The sequence below is a fragment of the Dreissena polymorpha genome, chromosome 5, assembly GCF_020536995.1.
Source record: "Dreissena polymorpha isolate Duluth1 chromosome 5, UMN_Dpol_1.0, whole genome shotgun sequence".
NCBI lineage: Eukaryota > Metazoa > Mollusca > Bivalvia > Myida > Dreissenidae > Dreissena > Dreissena polymorpha.
In genome coordinates this window covers 115060125-115077809 of record NC_068359.1, presented here as the reverse complement: position 1 = coordinate 115077809, position 17685 = coordinate 115060125, and the positions used below count along the sequence as shown (strand labels likewise).

The 17685-nt window shown below is 35.0% G+C and overlaps 1 protein-coding gene and 2 long non-coding RNA genes across 3 annotated transcripts in view; 2 read left to right on the top strand and 1 right to left on the bottom strand.

Annotated features, from left to right (window-relative positions):
• Positions 1-17685, bottom strand: part of LOC127832678 (protein CFAP20DC-like) — a 223417-nt gene that overhangs the window by 146873 nt on the left and 58859 nt on the right. The gene's annotated exons all lie outside the window — the stretch shown is intronic.
• LOC127832701 (uncharacterized) overlaps positions 1-17685 on the top strand; it is a 55419-nt gene that overhangs the window by 19542 nt on the left and 18192 nt on the right. The gene's annotated exons all lie outside the window — the stretch shown is intronic.
• Positions 14249-15924, top strand: LOC127832704 (uncharacterized). Its single transcript, XR_008027069.1, has 2 exons — positions 14249-14466; positions 14911-15924. It is a non-coding gene; the product is annotated as an uncharacterized LOC127832704 (long non-coding RNA).

Sequence of the window (17685 nt, the reverse complement as noted above, 5' to 3'; positions counted from 1 at the left end):
TTTATCAAGAAAATTTCTTTTAACTTGGCAAAAGTGATCCCCATCATAAGACGATATGTCGCGCTTTACAAACCAGGGTCCCTACCTCCAAGGTCAAGGTCACTCTTATAGGTCAAATATCTATTTATGACAATATGATACAGTTTTTGGTGTCCGAAGCATAACTTTGTCATTTATCAAGCAAATTTTAATTAACTTGGCTCAAATGTTCCCCATTATTTGATGATGAGTTGCACATAACAACCATGTCCCTTTCTTCAAGGTCAAGGTCACACTAATAGGTCAAATGTCTATATATGACTATACGATACGATGTTTTGTGTCCGAAACATAACATCTTCATTTATCAAGCAAATTTCATTTAACTTGGCACAAATGCTCCCCATCATTTGCCTTTGTGTTGCGCCAGGTTCCTACCTCCAAAGTCAAGGTCACACTTATAGGTCAAATGTCCATTTATGACAATATGATAGTGTTTCGTGTCCGGAGCATAACTTCGTCATTTATCAAGCGCATTTCATTTAGCTTGACACAAATGTCCCCCATAATTAAACGATGTGTCACGCTCAACACCCAGGCCATAACCTCCAAGATCAAGGTCACACTTATAGGTCAAATGTCTATATATGACAATATGATACAATTTTTTCGTCCAAAGCATAACTTCGTCATTTAATAAGCGAATTTTCATTAACTTGGCACATATGTTATCCATCATTTAACGATGAGTAACGTTTAACACCTAGGTCCCTACCTCCAAGGTCAAGGTCAAACTTATAGGTCAAATTTCAATATGACAATATGATACAAGGTTTTGTGTCCTGAGCTTATCTTCGTCATTTATCAAGCAAATTTCATTTAACTTGGCAAAAATGTTTCCCACCATTAGATTATATGTTGATTTTAACACCCATGTCCCTACCTCCAAGATCAAGGTCACTGTTATAGGTCAAATGTCCTTATATGATTATATGGTACAATGTTTCGTGTCTGGAGCATAACTTTGTCATTTATTAAGCGCATTTCATTTAACTTGGTGATAATGTTCCCCATCATTAGACGATGTGTCGCGTTAAACAACCAGGTACCTACCTATAATGTAAAGGGCACACGTATAGGTCAAATCTCCATATATGACACAGTTTCATGTCTCATTTGTGTCTGGAGCATAACTTCGTCATCTTTCAAGTAAATTTCATTTAACTCTGCACAAATGTTCATCATCATTGTCCAATGTGTCATGCTGAACAGCCAGGTCCCTACCCCCAAGGTCTTAAGACTTATAGGTTAAATCTCTATTTATGGTACACTGTTTCATGTCCTGCACAATTTTGTCCGCGGAGTTCTTGTTTGGTTTGTTGTTTTTTCTTATTTTCTTAACTTTTTGATAACATTGATTTCACATTGATTGCTATGCTGTGATATAACAAAAAGTCTGTCTTATTTTAAATAAATAATTTCTAAAATAAACAGTGTCATTATTAATTTTATTTGCCCTTGCTTGACTTAATCATGTTAATGTGTTTTAGCTTTACTTTTCGACGCATGTTGAGTTATTGTTATCAGACCAGTGTAGTTGAGGACATCAGTCTTGTTTAAATGTATGACTGGTGTCCATTTTTCAACAACAATCAAAGGTTTTCACCTCTAACTTTGAGCACTTGCAGCAAGTTGTGTACACTTTGATAAAAGTTATCATTGGTTATCTTTTTCAACATCTCTGGTTTTTGGATAATTTAATTTGGATTCCAATTGTATAAAAAGATTAACGAGACCATGACATGCTTTTGATATTGTTTTTTTTTTGTTGTTAAAGTTAACCAAGGTCTTAACTAATTTGGACAAACTTAAGCAGTGGACAAAGATAACCGGCGGATAAGATATCCAAGTTTTAAACAAAGGGCTGTTGTTAACTATCAAAAGGAGAACACAAACTTGCAAGACAGATAATCCAAAAAATATTTTGGCAGAATTATGCCCCATGTTCAATGTATATTTGTTCACTTAGATTTTCATTTTACAATTATAATCTAGCACTGCCCTGAGAAAAGTCGAGTGCGTGAATGTCGAACGGTTCTTGTTTAAATATCATCTTGATTATCATCAAACAAATTCAACTAATACAGCAACCTCTGACTTATCTTTGCACTTTCACATACTCGGTGTAGTTGTACCTTAACAAATAGTTAGTTGTACATAACTCTTGATGTATTTATCCATATATACTGGTGTGTTCGAGGTATGTTAGTCAAAGGTCAAGGTCACATGTAGACTACTGCATAATGAAAATTAGTTTGGATATGAAACACTCTTATTGTATGGCATAACACTGCTATTCTCACCCCACATTGGCGGAACAAGGCAAGACGAGAAGTGCCTTATGACAACCCCTTTATTCAAGGTAACACGAGAAAATGGCACCTGACAGCCCTCTGCCATGACTGCAAGACACAATGATATTAAAGTTGACAGTCGTAATAAGTCAGTTTCTCTCGTTTATCTTTAGTCTTTACAGAACCGTCTCAAGGCGCACCTTGTGTTGCCTTGTTCATACCGTATGCCCCCCAAAAAATATAACTATTTGACAGTATAAGGGCGATTGCCACACATGGCCAGAACAGATGCATTCCACCGTTCATATGCAATTTGGAAGTGTTACAAAAACAGTTCAGTGATCCAGAAATTATATATCTAGACACTATACCCTTCGTGTAACACTACTTCCCCCGTGACGGTATTGATTTCATATACACCGTAACCGGGATTTTTTTAAATTTTAGGGTGTTTATAACAAATAAAAGTAACATTTTGGCCACATATTAAAATGATATTTTAAAGCGAAACTGATAAAATATGTATTGTTTTATTGACACACAATCATACATGGCAATGACAGCGCATACAAAGCCAACAGCTTGTTTAAAACTAGTACTTGCTCTTCTTTCAGACACAACTATATCAATTAATTGACATTTTGTCAACCAATGCACAAGTTAGCCAGCTTGTTTGAAAGTATCATTAAGTTCATTTTTGTTTCATGTCCGTGTTAAACGAGGCAATCAATGTACATGGTTATTGCAGCAAAGAGCTCTGTTCCTTCTCCTCTGTTTCTTGGTGGGTATTGAAGATTCAAATCTCCGAAAGCTGCTCTTGCAATTGTCAGGAACTCTTGTGATACACCAAGTTCTGGAGGGCGTTGAGATTACTCCCGTTCCACATCATTTAATTCCCTATTGTCAACCAGTGGTATTTTACTACCTCTTGCACCATATACATCTGGCTGAACGAACAACACCTCAGGTTTTCCTGAAGGACATGAAATTCGGTTATTTCGACGAAAACGATGAGTATTCCAAATATTGCAAACTTCATTCAGGTCTTTACTAATGACAGGAAGAAAACAGTATCTAATGCATTCTAAGTTCACACTATCAGATGTGTCCAGTAATCCGAAATCACTCATATCTTTAAAATGGTTCCTCCATACATTTCCACACATTTCTCTAAGACTTCGACAAAACCTCTCAATTCTGACATTTCTGTTAGATGAAACATAGACGAAGCTTAGGATCCCCTGGTACTGATCTGCGTCTGTCCATCGTAATGCCATTTGCACATCACGGACAATAGAATTTTCTGTACCGCGGTCACCGTATACCCGAACTGGAATGCCATTAATTTCCCTAATACAGTCTAAATAAAAGCTAGATATGTAAATCGACGTTTTGTTAGAATCACAACATTTTTGCCACAACACTCTACGGGAAAATCCATCCACAGCTCAATGAATTGACAAACCGCATGGCTTCAATTTGTCCCAGCCATCTAAATGGATTGCAAAATTGGGACCATTGTTTATATAAATTCTCCGTCTTAACCTTCCCGCCTGCCTTTATGCAACATCTTGTGGATCAATGAGTCCTAAAATTAGACGAACCATCTCAAATGTAGCTGCAAGTCCATGATTAATCAGGAGTCTTTGACGCATTTGCCGGTAACCAGCATTTTCACCGGGAACTAATACTCAAGCAATATTCCTTGAATAATTTCTTCGAGACTGTGCTAACTTTGGCCTCTAGTCAGGCGGTAACGTCTCAAGACTCGGAAAATTGATCGTTCGCTTGTTATTGTTCCATGTCGTATGGCCATAACTTCAGGTATTTCACGTATAGACTACCCTCTCTGACGATACAAAACAATAAGCTGTGATGATGGCATACCCTCAAGATCGGCGTCCTGAATATCGTATGCGGGCATGATCTGGAATTACCATAAAGAAAATTAGAGATCTATTATTCAAACAAAAAATCCAAAGGTCTAACAAGTGGCTTTCCAAAGGGGGACATTGGTACTGTACCGTTTTCGACCTTTGGACTCTAAATGTGACATTTACACTGTATAGACTGTTGCATTAATGAATACAGAAAAGTCGCACATCCATTTCTCACCCAGTCATTTCCATTATTGTGTCTGAAAATAAATATGTAATAACAGCTACATGTATTTTCGTCAACAAAGATGCATTTACATTAAAAATATCAATCAATAAATGGAAACTTACTACTTGCTATAGTTACACGTACAATCCAGTTCTTGGTCTGTAGGATAAAGACAATGTTTACCAATTGAAGAGCATCTATTTTTATATAACTGGCATCTTTCGCGAATTTATATTCCTAATTTCATGAAGTTATCTGTTTTCGAGAAAAGTTATTTGTTTTCGCGAAATCTTCCATTATTTTCATGAACATTTTATCTGTATGTGTTGGCAGTTTAGAGCACTAACATGCATAAATTCGTGTTAACATAATATATTTATTTCCGTAAAAAATGTATCCGTTTTCGCGAAAATAATTTCTTTTTCGCGAAATCCTCCATTATTTTCATGTTATTTTAAGTTGTTAAGTGGTGGCACGAATATGCTTCCATATTGTACTGAAAGTGTTTATAAAAAATTATAATAATAAGCACACACCACCTTTTGCATGATGAGATGAAACACAATCAAACATGTTTCTGTATCGACGTGATTACTAGTTATAAACAATTACAATTTGCATTGTTAATACGAAGTGTTTACTGTGAGTTAAGTTTAAAATTACACTTTGCATCTGAAGGTTGTTTCCCTTTACTGTAAATAGTTTGCGACTATGACGATATTTTCAGTTTAATTACGTGAGATTTTACGTTTATTGATATAATTTGAATATAGACGTGACTAAACAATAGCTTTATAACCTTAAAACATATATTATATAACGTATTAAGATCTAAATAAACGCCTTAATCGTGCCGGAAGTGGTTTTTGAGACTACACAACCTTAGAGCAAGAATACTTTTTTTGCACTGTGCAAATAATCACAGCTACCTTGAAACACATCATTTTAACATATTTGCAGTGATTTTTCGCCCAAAATTACCGCTGATATTTGGCTGTTTCCAATGGAAAATGTAACGTTTATTTCCCAATAATCTGACCAAACATTCCTCCCAAAAAGTGCTACATTTTCCCAATAAACTAAATAAGATAAAAAATGTTATACACCGATATTAAAAGACGTAAAACGAGTGCAAACGGAGTGTGTTCGCCGAACGACTGCTAACTTAACTATTGGGTTCGCAAATGTAGCCGGATATACGAGTGTGTATGCGATTGTACGTTGCTCTTCACACGTCTTTATATTGCGGAGGATACCGGAGATAGTCGAATTGTAATATGGCGGACAAGCAGAAGATAAAAGCAAAGACACGGAAAAATGGATTCAAATCGAGGAAGTGCTGTGTCGTGTACCGGTATATCAAACAAAGAGCATCCTACTTATATCAGCTTTACAGACATATACTGCAACAATAACAAGTACATCCGTATTTATATCCAATATATACAAGATATTTGTTTGCTTTCGGGGAAATACTGCTTTCATTTTCTTAAAAATCGGAGAATATTAATATGTTCACGTAAAACATTGAGATATATTAAAGTCAAATTAGAATCTAGGTTCAATTAAATTAAATTTTACATTAAAAGGCTAAGAAATTAATTGGTGGAGTTTTAGAGTGCTAATCCATGGATTGTCAGTTCGAATCCCAGCCGGCCTCATAACTGTTGTCAGGAATTTCAGGGTATTATTTATTCTGCCATTATAAATCTTCCTCTGATTCAAGTAGCTTAACTGCTAGCCTTTTGATGAATCCAATACTGTTAAAAGGTAGAATAAAATGAAAACCTCATGCCAAAGTAGTACTTGGTGATGACCCAGTTTCTTATTCTCTTTAAATAATGAATAAGATTCCTTATTGCTTATTCAAATCGAATAAATAACTTGGAATTATCTTTCTGAAAAAGTTAATTTAAATCAACCAACAGGTATTACATATGTTTGTAAATCGTCGTATGTGTAGATTGGATACTAAACATTTTATTGCAAAAGTTCGATTTAGTATTTAACAATAATAACCCAGTTCTTATTTCGCGGTTGAATAATTAATAAGAACACATGGACCTTTTGTAGGCAATTACGGCCTCTAATAGTATGCCAAGGTTGAAGGTCGCCGGATACACCTTTGCTTTCACAATCGAGAAAACGCATTTTCGGATTAAAACAAACATATTTAAAAAAAGAAGATATTTGAGCGCATATGAGCACAGCTTTTTAATTGAACAATAAATTAAAATATGGAAGCAATAAGATGACACTATCTAGTCTACTAGGGGCTGGCTCATTGGCAGGTACTTTCGGTGCAGTCTCGCCTGAATGGTGACGTCAGTAACGTTACACTGACGACAACGCTGTCCGAAAATATTGGCATTCGGTACGAATAAAAGGCCCAACTTGCACGCTTAGATAATCGTGGGACTGATAACCATCGATACTATCCCCTTTTTGAAGATCCCCACGGTCCGTATTTGCCGACGTTGATGGTCGCTGGATAGCGGAAAAACGCGTATTCTTACTTAAAGCATCAATTAAGAAAACTTTACAGTTAGTATACAACTGTCTAGTTAACTAGTAACTAGTTTCCGGTGCAGTACCTCGGCTAAGTATTTTGGGGCCGTTATGGCCAACATGCGGTCCTTTGAAACTATGGTGGTCAGCCCTACGTCGAAGTAACCTAAAACAGGTTCTTATTCTTTATTCAACCGCGAACATCATTTTAAAAACTAAATCGAAACAAGTTGCCGTAAATATGTTCAGTATCGAAACTACATATACGATTAATTACATTGATATCTAGTTCACTTTGCTTCATTTCAATTAACTTACAAAGTAAGAAACTGACAATTACATATTCGCTTGAATTTATAATAAATCACCAATTCCGTATTTTTTATTCAAACCAAATAAGGAACTGGGTTAGTATTTCAATTTATGTTTTAAGTATGAAATTGCCAGTGGAAATTGTCAATGTATTGCAATACATATTTGTGAAACCGTTCCTGCATTTACACAAATGTTAATAAATACAGGTGTTTCATCTAGTAAGAAAATTCCAGTTCCTTATTCGATTTGAATAAGGAGTAAGGACATGGTTCCTTTGTCTTTATTCGGCCGCGAAAAGGAACTGGAGGATACATACAAACAAATATGTTAAATGTACTATATTGCATATATATCACTCTAATGTAAAATACATTGATAGGTTTTAGGTTTGGTAAATGAGAGGTTTGTATTCAAAGTAGAAAATGTCAGTTCGTTTAAAACAAGAATTCCTGTTCAAGCGCGAAGTAGAAACGTGAATATGTGTCGTAATACAGAGGGTTAACGTTTTCTAGGTATGTTGTCTTGATTTACTTAAGAATTATATGTAATATTTGTCTTTAAAATTATATATCAAATGTGTAAAACTTGAATAAGGAATAAGGAACTGTTCCTTATTGCGTATTCGAATAAGGAATAACGAACTGGGGAAAATGAACCAACTTACTCTCCATTTGCAACAATACTATGTATATCTAATTTTATTATCGACCGTCACTTTTTTGATGCATACTGCTTTGTCTGTTTTGTTGTTAACTTAGTTAAAACATCAGTTGATAATAGGAAAGTAAGTTTAATGTAAATCACTATGTGTTAGGTAATTAATTTGAAATGTATACCTGGTATTTAAGATACTGACTCGTGTGGAAAAAATGAAGAGCGACTAAAGCATTAGCGTGTGAGTGAGCATGAGTTTAATTTCATCATAGATATCAAAAAATTACGGAAGCCCTGGAGTGACATTTTTTGTTACTTGTAACGAGTTATTTGTTATTAGTTATTACTTATTTGTTATGATCTACTGTCTTACGCGGCAATCGGCCATTTTTATAATCGACACTCAAGACGTAGGACGTGAATTTTCGTTTATAATGTGAAGGTGGTTGTAAGTTAGTGGAGCTTAACTAAAATATAGTTTTCAGTTTATGCATGTGAAATAAGTGAGGAAAATGAAATTGGGAAAATGTCCGAAAGATAGCGAACAAATAACAAATTCGCTAGATCGAGCTTTGTAATCATCTTGCTTCTGAAGTAGCCACCGTTTTTATCTATTGTAGTAATACTCTGGTCCGTCTGTTTGTAGTTTATGTATCATCGGCTGGTAAAATTCTGGAAAATGGGCCTCGGCCAGTGGCTGAACGAAATCATTAAAATATACTGTATACTTACCTTACTCAAGTAAGTCAAGTGTTGGATCATTGTAACTTGTATGTAGTTTCTAGGTACGCTCAAGATGTTTGAAATGTGAAGATGTTTAAATGTGATGCATCTGTATATTTAGATATTATCACATAGTTGAGTGCTAGCGTATCCAACAGGCTGAGAAACTGTTAATGTCTGCTGCTTGAAACTAAAAGCATAGCAAATGCTATATTCATCAAGCTGTTGCTATATACATCTATAGTTTTATGCGTAGAGGACGTAGTTCCGTCAAATATTCCACATTTTGGAAATGGTCTCACAAGAAATGTACTAGTTAAAATACTTAATGGAAGGACTTAAATACACGGAAATAGTCCTGTTTTTGTTCTGCCACCACAACATTATTTAAAATAAATGTTCGTCATTTAAAGCGTATCTTACGAAGTTTAAATCTTCAGAGACGCCGTACTAATTAATCGTCGGTGCACGATGCAATAAATATAGTAAAACAGGAGATGAAGCTTAGTGAAGGGTGTATAGGTTTTAGGAACATGTATTAAAGACTCACAGAGGATCATGGGTTGTCCGTAAAAAGAACTATAATCATGCAAATAATGAAGCATCTAGGCCCACATGCCACGGAAATATGAAAAGCACATAGGTTACAACGAAAAATATATACGGTCAAGGGGCCTAATTATTTGTGGCATGTTGACGGGTATGACTCGCAAAAGCCATTTGGCTTCTGTACACATGGATGCATCGACGGTTACAGTCGCAGGATAATGTGGCTTGAAAGGGGGAATCTAGCAATAACAATCCAGCAATTGTCGCAAACAACTACATAGACTGTTAAAACATTTTAAACTTGCTCCACGAATTTTAAGGCAGACATCGGAACAGAGAACAGTAGGCTGAGTTTACTACAAGCACTCTTTAGATATAATTTGACGGACAGTATGGCCGGCATTAAGAGTTTTATTTCTGAAAAGAGCACGGCAAACCAGAGAATAGAAGCACGGTAGGGGTCACTTCGGAGGCTTGGAATTCATTGGTGGATCATTTTCTAAAAGACATAAGGGATTCAGGACTGTTTCATATCCAGAACCCAGTGATACAAGAATAGTTGATATTTTGTTTCATGGATGCTTTACAAACGGATTTGGATATAATTGTTCAAAATTATTCATAATTGGCATTCTCACATTATCCGGTGCAAGAAACGGTACGCTGAACTGCCTTCGTGAAGACAAGACGTCATGTACTTTGTCCCTGAACTGACAAATGGGTACGACTTTAAGACATGTGTGAATCCTGAAGATGTTATCCTGTGCATTCAGTTGTATGGAGAAGAAAAAGAAGCTTGCAGCAAAGAATTTAAAGAGATGGTCAACATTATAAAACCTGGTGTTCGAATTCCTGTCCAACCCCTATGAAGCATTGCGATTATTCATTCAGCTAAACGATATTCGTGAATGCTATGCCTTTCAGAAAATTTATTAACATTAGGTAATTTGTACGTACCGTTACGTTTGGATTTTATATATGTTTTTGCTTTGTTCACAATGCTATGTTGTTGTGTTGACCAAACTTAGTAGTACCGACATATAAAACGTTGAATCTCATCTAAATAAAGTCGGGTAAATGTTTCTATACCCAACCCAATTCATACACATGGAACATCGTTCATGGGTAGCGTTTAACAATCCTACGAAAATAACGCAACCAGTATGCAAATGTTATGAATGACTTTTTAAAGAATTTGATTTCTTTTCAGTGAAAACTAGGAAACTGTTGCTGTACAGGAAAATTGCGTAATTAGTTTATTCTCTACATTGACAACTCTGCAGAAGAAATATTCGAAATGCCAATTTATTGTGAAATCGCACGTGCTAAACTATAAATTTAACGACTGCCGTATTATCTAGCCCTGGGATAATATAAAATCTCTAATTATAGCAAAGGGAAGCTTAAAGAAATATTGTATTTGTCTAAACATTAGTTTTTCATCAAGTACGCACAAACTTTAAAAGCATATGACTACGTTTACTTTCCAAGTTGGAAATAACATTTAACCCACTACTTGCGGGCCTAATGTACGAATGCCTGACGAAGAAATGTTGTATTGTACATGATTTGGCATTATTTATGCATTAGTTCTAGGAAGTATTATGAGTATGAATAAAGGCAACAGAATATTGTTATAAATCTTTATTGAGATATTTCAAGGACGTTGTCAATAAGCATTTAATTATCAAATAAGGATAACGCTTGTGTTCACCTAAATTCTGAAAACAGCAGCGCCTTTTTCCAAATTGGTTGCTTTTTTATTTTTTGAACAAATCTTTTTACAAATAAGATTATATATAAGCTGTACGCGCGGTATGATTAAAAGTTAAGCAAACGAATCTATTGTGTTTGAAAATCAATTGAAACTAGTAAACAAATGAAGTTATTTGTCAGCACAGGCATAAATAAGAAAAATAATTTATCTTAATAACTGGTTTATTTATGAATCCCGTACGGCCAGACCCCATTTAATAGTCTATGACTACGACACTCCCGTACGGCTAGACTGCAACACTATGCAAATTTTATTTAAATATACAACGAACATAAACTTTTGACCGACATAGATTCTGGCCGGGTCCGTATCTCTTATCACCCCAGACCATTAAATCATTTAAGTGCGTGTGTGTGTGAGGGGGGACGGAGACAATTATGGAAAACAATCACTCCACAAAAACTTTTGCATTCCGTTCCTACATTTCATCACATGTACATGTAATGATTAATCCTAGATTACCGATGGATAATGCATGTGACCGGATGACCTGAAACCATTTAACATGACCTCCGCGAGTCGGATGTGTCGCAAAGAACGAATATTGCTTGCATGTCAGACCGGGTTTTCTGCCGTTTTCACAAGTATTAGAAAACCCCATATTACACCCCGCTGTTGTAAGAATACTCTTGTGCATTAAATGACAATATTCCTTTATTCATAAATATTCTCAGGACGTCACGTATCGCACGTGTATGACGTCACATGAACATTTATGAATGAATGCGTTTTTAACGATATGCAAAAAAAGCAAGCAAACACTACTTTGCAGTACATACTAGGAAAGTCTAGCTCTCGGTAGAGCCTAGTTACCGCCTCAAACAGTATCCCTTGAGCTAGATTTTCCTGGTATGTACCGGAAACCAGTGTAAAATTGTTATATTTGTCAACAAATATGATATTTCAGGTGAAGATGCATTTGAACCGAAGCTAACGGTGTTTTAGAAGTTGAACTTATCAAAATTAAATAAAGATTGTGTGCAGATTAACAGTGACAGTGCACTTCTTGCCAATCAAATCTACAATATAATAACTTTCAAGTACATAGCTTGCAAAGTAAAAGAAATATGGCCTTAACAATATAGTAAAGTATGAAAGTAAATTACGGGCAATAACTTAATTATATGATAACCAAAGTTCCAGTTCTTGTGCACTGTTCTGCTTCTCAAAAATATTTGTCCACATAATAAAGTTTCAAGTTTAAAGATTTTATAATATAGGAGAAATAGCCCGGACAAATATGAAAATTCACAAAGGGCAATAACTAAAAAACAAGAGAGATAAGTAATCACAGGTTTCCATTGTCATTGTACAAAGTTTGAAGTCGATACCTTCAATGCTATAGGAAATGATTTTTAAACGAAGGGAGATAACTCAAAAATGGGACCATCCAGAGTAATGGTTCCTTGTCAATGCGCTTTCCCTCAATTAACTGTATCACCGTATAACGTTTGTAGTCGATACCTTCAATACTATAGGAGCTTTGCTCCGGAAACGATGTGTGACGGACAGACAGACAGACGACGGAGAAGTGATCCCTATATGTCGCAGCTTCTTTGTAGCAGGCGACAAAAATAGGTGCGGAGTAACATCTTTTGCGTACTACACGTTTCCTCAATGATATCTATCTAATGTTCTAGTTTCATGTCTCTAGCTTTTATAGTATATAGGAGAAAACTCTGATAAAAATCAAGTATAAACATTAAAAAATGTCAATAACTTAAATAATATCACATTCAGAGTAATATTTTATGCACACTGTACCTTATCTAAATTTTTTGTATTCATATACGAAGTTTCAAGTCTCTAGCTTCTACAGTATAGGAAAAATAGCCCGAACAAAAAATAAAGTCTGAATACAAAGGGCGATAACTCAAACAAGAGCTGTCAGTAGGACTTTTCTCAATACTTGAGAATATAAAAATTCATTTCAGATGTCAGTATAATGGGCATTTGACAGTAACCTACAATGATTTTGCAGGCATGTATTAACTTACAAGTGAATACCTACTAACAGAGTTTTAAAGATTGATGTAAATTGCACCTAAAACATTAGGAAGCATTCAGTCTAAATCCATACTCTAGTTATGGGCCTTGGATAGTGATCATTTATTATGATCCCCTAGACATGTATTAAGTTTCAAATGGATACCTTCAATAATTTTGAAGATTGATGTTGCACGATTTACTTAAACTTGGGGACGTCAACACCGACGCCACCGACAAAAGTAATACATATATTTCCCATTTACCAAAGCGACACATAAATCTTAAGACAATATGCCAAATCTCTGGAAATTGCACCTTTTTTATGCATAAATTTTAAAACTTCACTTCAAGATTAAGCAGTATTGTTGTCAAGACATTACGTATAGTCTTATCATGGGTACACAGGTAGTTTCTCAGTTTAAATAATATATGAATATTTTTATGAAGCAAATTCCTAATCCTGGTTTATTCCTAACGTCTACATTAGAATTATGCATATTGAAGTGAAGTTGAATTTGTGCATCAAAAATTTCAAGAAATGTTGCCCATTTTTGGATGGAAATTGCTTGATCTCGCATCTAGCACCTGCTTTAAGATAATGATCAACAGCACTAAATAGCTCATTAAATGAAAGTTCAACTAAAAGGGGGTAATAACTAACCAGTATCTTTCGACATCATTTTTTTTGAACAAAAATGGAAACGCATAAACTTTCATAACCCAGTCCAGTTGTCTTCTACTTAACTCTACGCAACTCATGTAAAGGATTGATTATTACATTTAAAAATAACAGCATACACCACATGCAACCAAAGCAAAAAAAAACACAGTATATCCTAGCATATCATGTATAATATGTGTTTGACATAATTACTGTTGTATCATACCACTTTTGTTCTTGCTTATGCACATATTTACATTGTATGTTTTATATTGAATTAAAAAAAAATCTTTCGACATCAGTTGTCATCATGATAGCGGTCTAAGTTTTTCTATATTTTAATCATGATAAGATATGAAATACTACAGTATTTGGTGTAAATTAGGAAGACAATCAAAGGAAAAGCAGTCAGACATTTATGAGACTTTATAGTACTACCTTGTTTAGTGATATACAATGGTGAAAAAATGAAAATCGGAGCATTACTTTTGAAGATTAAAATATTTCAAAACGACGCATCATTGGGAAAGCCATTTTTTAGCCGGATTTTTTTCGAAAAAATCTCGGCTTATAGATTGATGTTGTCGGGCGGGCGGGGGGCGGGCGGGCGGGCGGGGTGGCGGCGTGCTCGAAAATGTTAAAGTTCTTATTTCATGGTATAACTTTGGTATGCTTGGACCTAGAGTCTTCAAACTTGACATGAAGGTTGGCCAGGATTAACAGATGACCACTGGTCATTTCAAGGTCATTCATTTGAAGGTCAAGGTCACTGTGACCTTCAATATAAAAAATGTTAAAGTTCTTATAACTTTGGTATGCTTGGACCTAGAGTCTTGAAACTTGACATGAAGGTTGGCCATAACTAGTTAGTAACCACTGGTCATTTCAAGGTCATTCATTTGAAGGTCAAGGTCACTGTGACCTTGAATGTAAAAATGTTAAAGTTCTTATTTCATGGTATAACTTTGGTATGCTTGGACCTAGAGTCTTCAAACTTGACATGAAGGTTGGCCAGGATTAACAGATGACCACTGGTCATTTCAAGGTCATTCATTTGAAGGTGAAGGTCACTGTGACCTTCAATATAAAAATGTTAAAGTTGTTATAACTTTGGTATGCTTGGAACTAGAGTCTGAAACTTGACATGAAGGTTGGCCAGAACTAGTAAGTAACCACTGGACATTTCAAGGTCATTCATTTGAAGGTCAAGGTCACTGTGACCTTGAATGTAAAAATGTTAAAGTTGTTATAACTTTGGTATGCTTGGACCTAGAGTCTTGAAACTTGACATGAAGGTTGGCCAGAACTAGTAAGTAACAACTGGACATTTCAAGGTCATTCATTTGAAGGTCAAGGTCACTGTGACCTTGAATGTAAAAATGTTAAAGTTCTTATTTCATGTTATAACTTTGGTATGCTTGTACCTAGAGTCTTCAAACTTGAAATAAAGATTGGCCAGTACTAGAAGATGACCACTGGTCATTTCAATGTCATTCATTTGAAGGTCAAGGTCACTGTGACCTTAAATGTTAAAATGTTAAAATTGTTATAACTTTGGTATGCTTGGACATAGAGTCTTCAAACTTGACATGAAGGTTTGCAAGCACACTTAGATGACCACTGGTCATTTCAAGGTCATTCATTCTAAGGTCAAGGTCACTGTGACCTTGAATGTAAAAATGTTAAAGTTCTTATAACTTTGGTAGGTAAAAATGTTAAAGTTCTTATTCCATGTTATAACTTTGGTATGCTTGTACCTAGAGTCTTCAAACTTGACATAAAGGTTGGCCAGTACTAGAAGATCACCACTGCTCATTTCAATGTCATTCATTTGAAGGTCAAGGTCACTGTGACCTTCAATGTTAAAATGTTAAAATTGTTATAACTTTGGTATGCTTGGACCTAGAATCTCAAACTTGACGTAAAGGTTTGCAAGCACACTTAGATGACCACTGGTCATTTCAAGGTCATTCATTTCAATGTCATTCATTTGAAGGTCAAGGTCACTGTGAACTTAAATGTTAAAATGTTAAAATTGTTGTAACTTTGGTATGCTTGGACCTAGAATCTCAAACTTGACGTAAAGGTTTGCAAGCACACTTAGATGACCACTGGTCATTTCAAGGTCATTCATTTGAAGGTCGAGGTCACTGTGACCTTGGATGTAAATATGTTAAAGTTGTTAATACTTTGGTATGCTTAGACCTAGAGTCTTCAAACTTGATATGAAGGTTGGCCAGAACTAGTAGATGACCACTGGTCATTTTAAGGTCAAGGTCACCGTGACCTTGAATGTAAAAATGTTAAAATTCTTATTTCATGGTATAACTTTCTTATGCTTGGACTTACAGTCTTCCAACTGGACATGAAGGTTGGCCAGCACTAGTAGATGACAATTGGTCATTTTAAGGTCATTGAAGGTCAAGGTCACTGTGACCTTGAATGTTAAAAATTAAAAGTTGTTTTAACTTTCGTATGCTTGGACATGGACTTTGCCATGACTAACAGATGACCACTGGTCAAGAGAACAACTGGTCATTTTAAAGTCTTTCAATTGACAGTGACCTTAAATGTGAATATTTTTTTCATGATTTAACTTTGGTATGCTTACCACTGGTAATTTCAAGGACATTCAATTGAGGTTCACAGTTGCGGCAACTTCAAATGTGAAAGTTAGGGTGTTGTTCATGTATATGCATGCATTCAAAACATAACACAAGGTTTGCTCATGCCTTGAAAAGTACTTACATTTCATTTTGACCTTTGAACAATATTTCAGTAATTTAAGTATTGCATTGACAAAAACACGAAAGGTACTTTCCTGTCATTTAAATCAAAAATCCGGCTTCAATGCGGTCATCTCCGACCGCGGAACTCTTGTAAATATTATTACATCAAAGTGCAGAAATTTAATATTGATACAGATTTTACTATTACGGTTAAATCATTATTTTGAAAATAAAAAATATGGTTATCTACTTCACATTAAATCAGTGTTATCATTTAAGATGTAAAGCAACCATTTAAATATGATTTAATTGTGTTTAAATCAAAGTTTTGAAAAGGCGGCGTGTCAAATGGTATGCACCCTTTTCTTTGAACTTTGCAAGGTATGCACATCCGATCCAGTTGAGATAGTTTTTAAACATTTGAGGAACTATTGTTACATCATGGATTATGTAGGATTATATATATTTACTCATAGTCAAGTAAATTGATTATTCTCTATTCTCAAAATACTATTAAATACTCATCATCATTATCAACCATATCATCATCATCCTTTCAACATCATTATCATACAAATAATAACCCAAAGACAAATAGGAGTGAGTGCTTGTATTTGACAGGACTTTCGAATAAAACAAAGAGAGAATACAAGTTATAAATAATATAAAACATAAAATGAATACCTAAATATTCTCCACCACGTTATATACCTCTCGAACTGTCATTTAACTGAAAAGATATAATTACAAACATTTTTAAAAGCAATACAAATATATGATCCAACCACAATCGGCACACTATGGCCTTCAACAACGGTCAAATGACCACACAAGCCAACTGGCTAATCAACATCTGGCAAACTCTGGCCTACACAAACTGTCAAATGACCACACAAGCCAACTGGCTATTCAACATCTGGCACTCTGGCCTTTACAAACGGTCAAATGACCACACAAGCCAACTTGCTAATCAACATCTGGCGCACTCTGGCCTTTACAAACTATCAAATGACCACACAAGCCAACTGGCTAATCAACAACAGGCACGCTTTAGCCTGCGCAAACGGTCAACTGACTACTCGGATAATACACAAGAGAATAAAACGGATATATATATATATATATATATATATATATATATATATATATATATATATATATATATATATATATATATATATATATATAACAATATTTACAAAATTAATGATAGCTAAAATTGAAAACATCATAATCTTAATCTTAATAATAATAATAATAACATACTACATAAACCATACCTTTATGTTCTCCAATACTTAATATACCCTTCGAACTGTCCAGTTACTGCACTGCAAAACA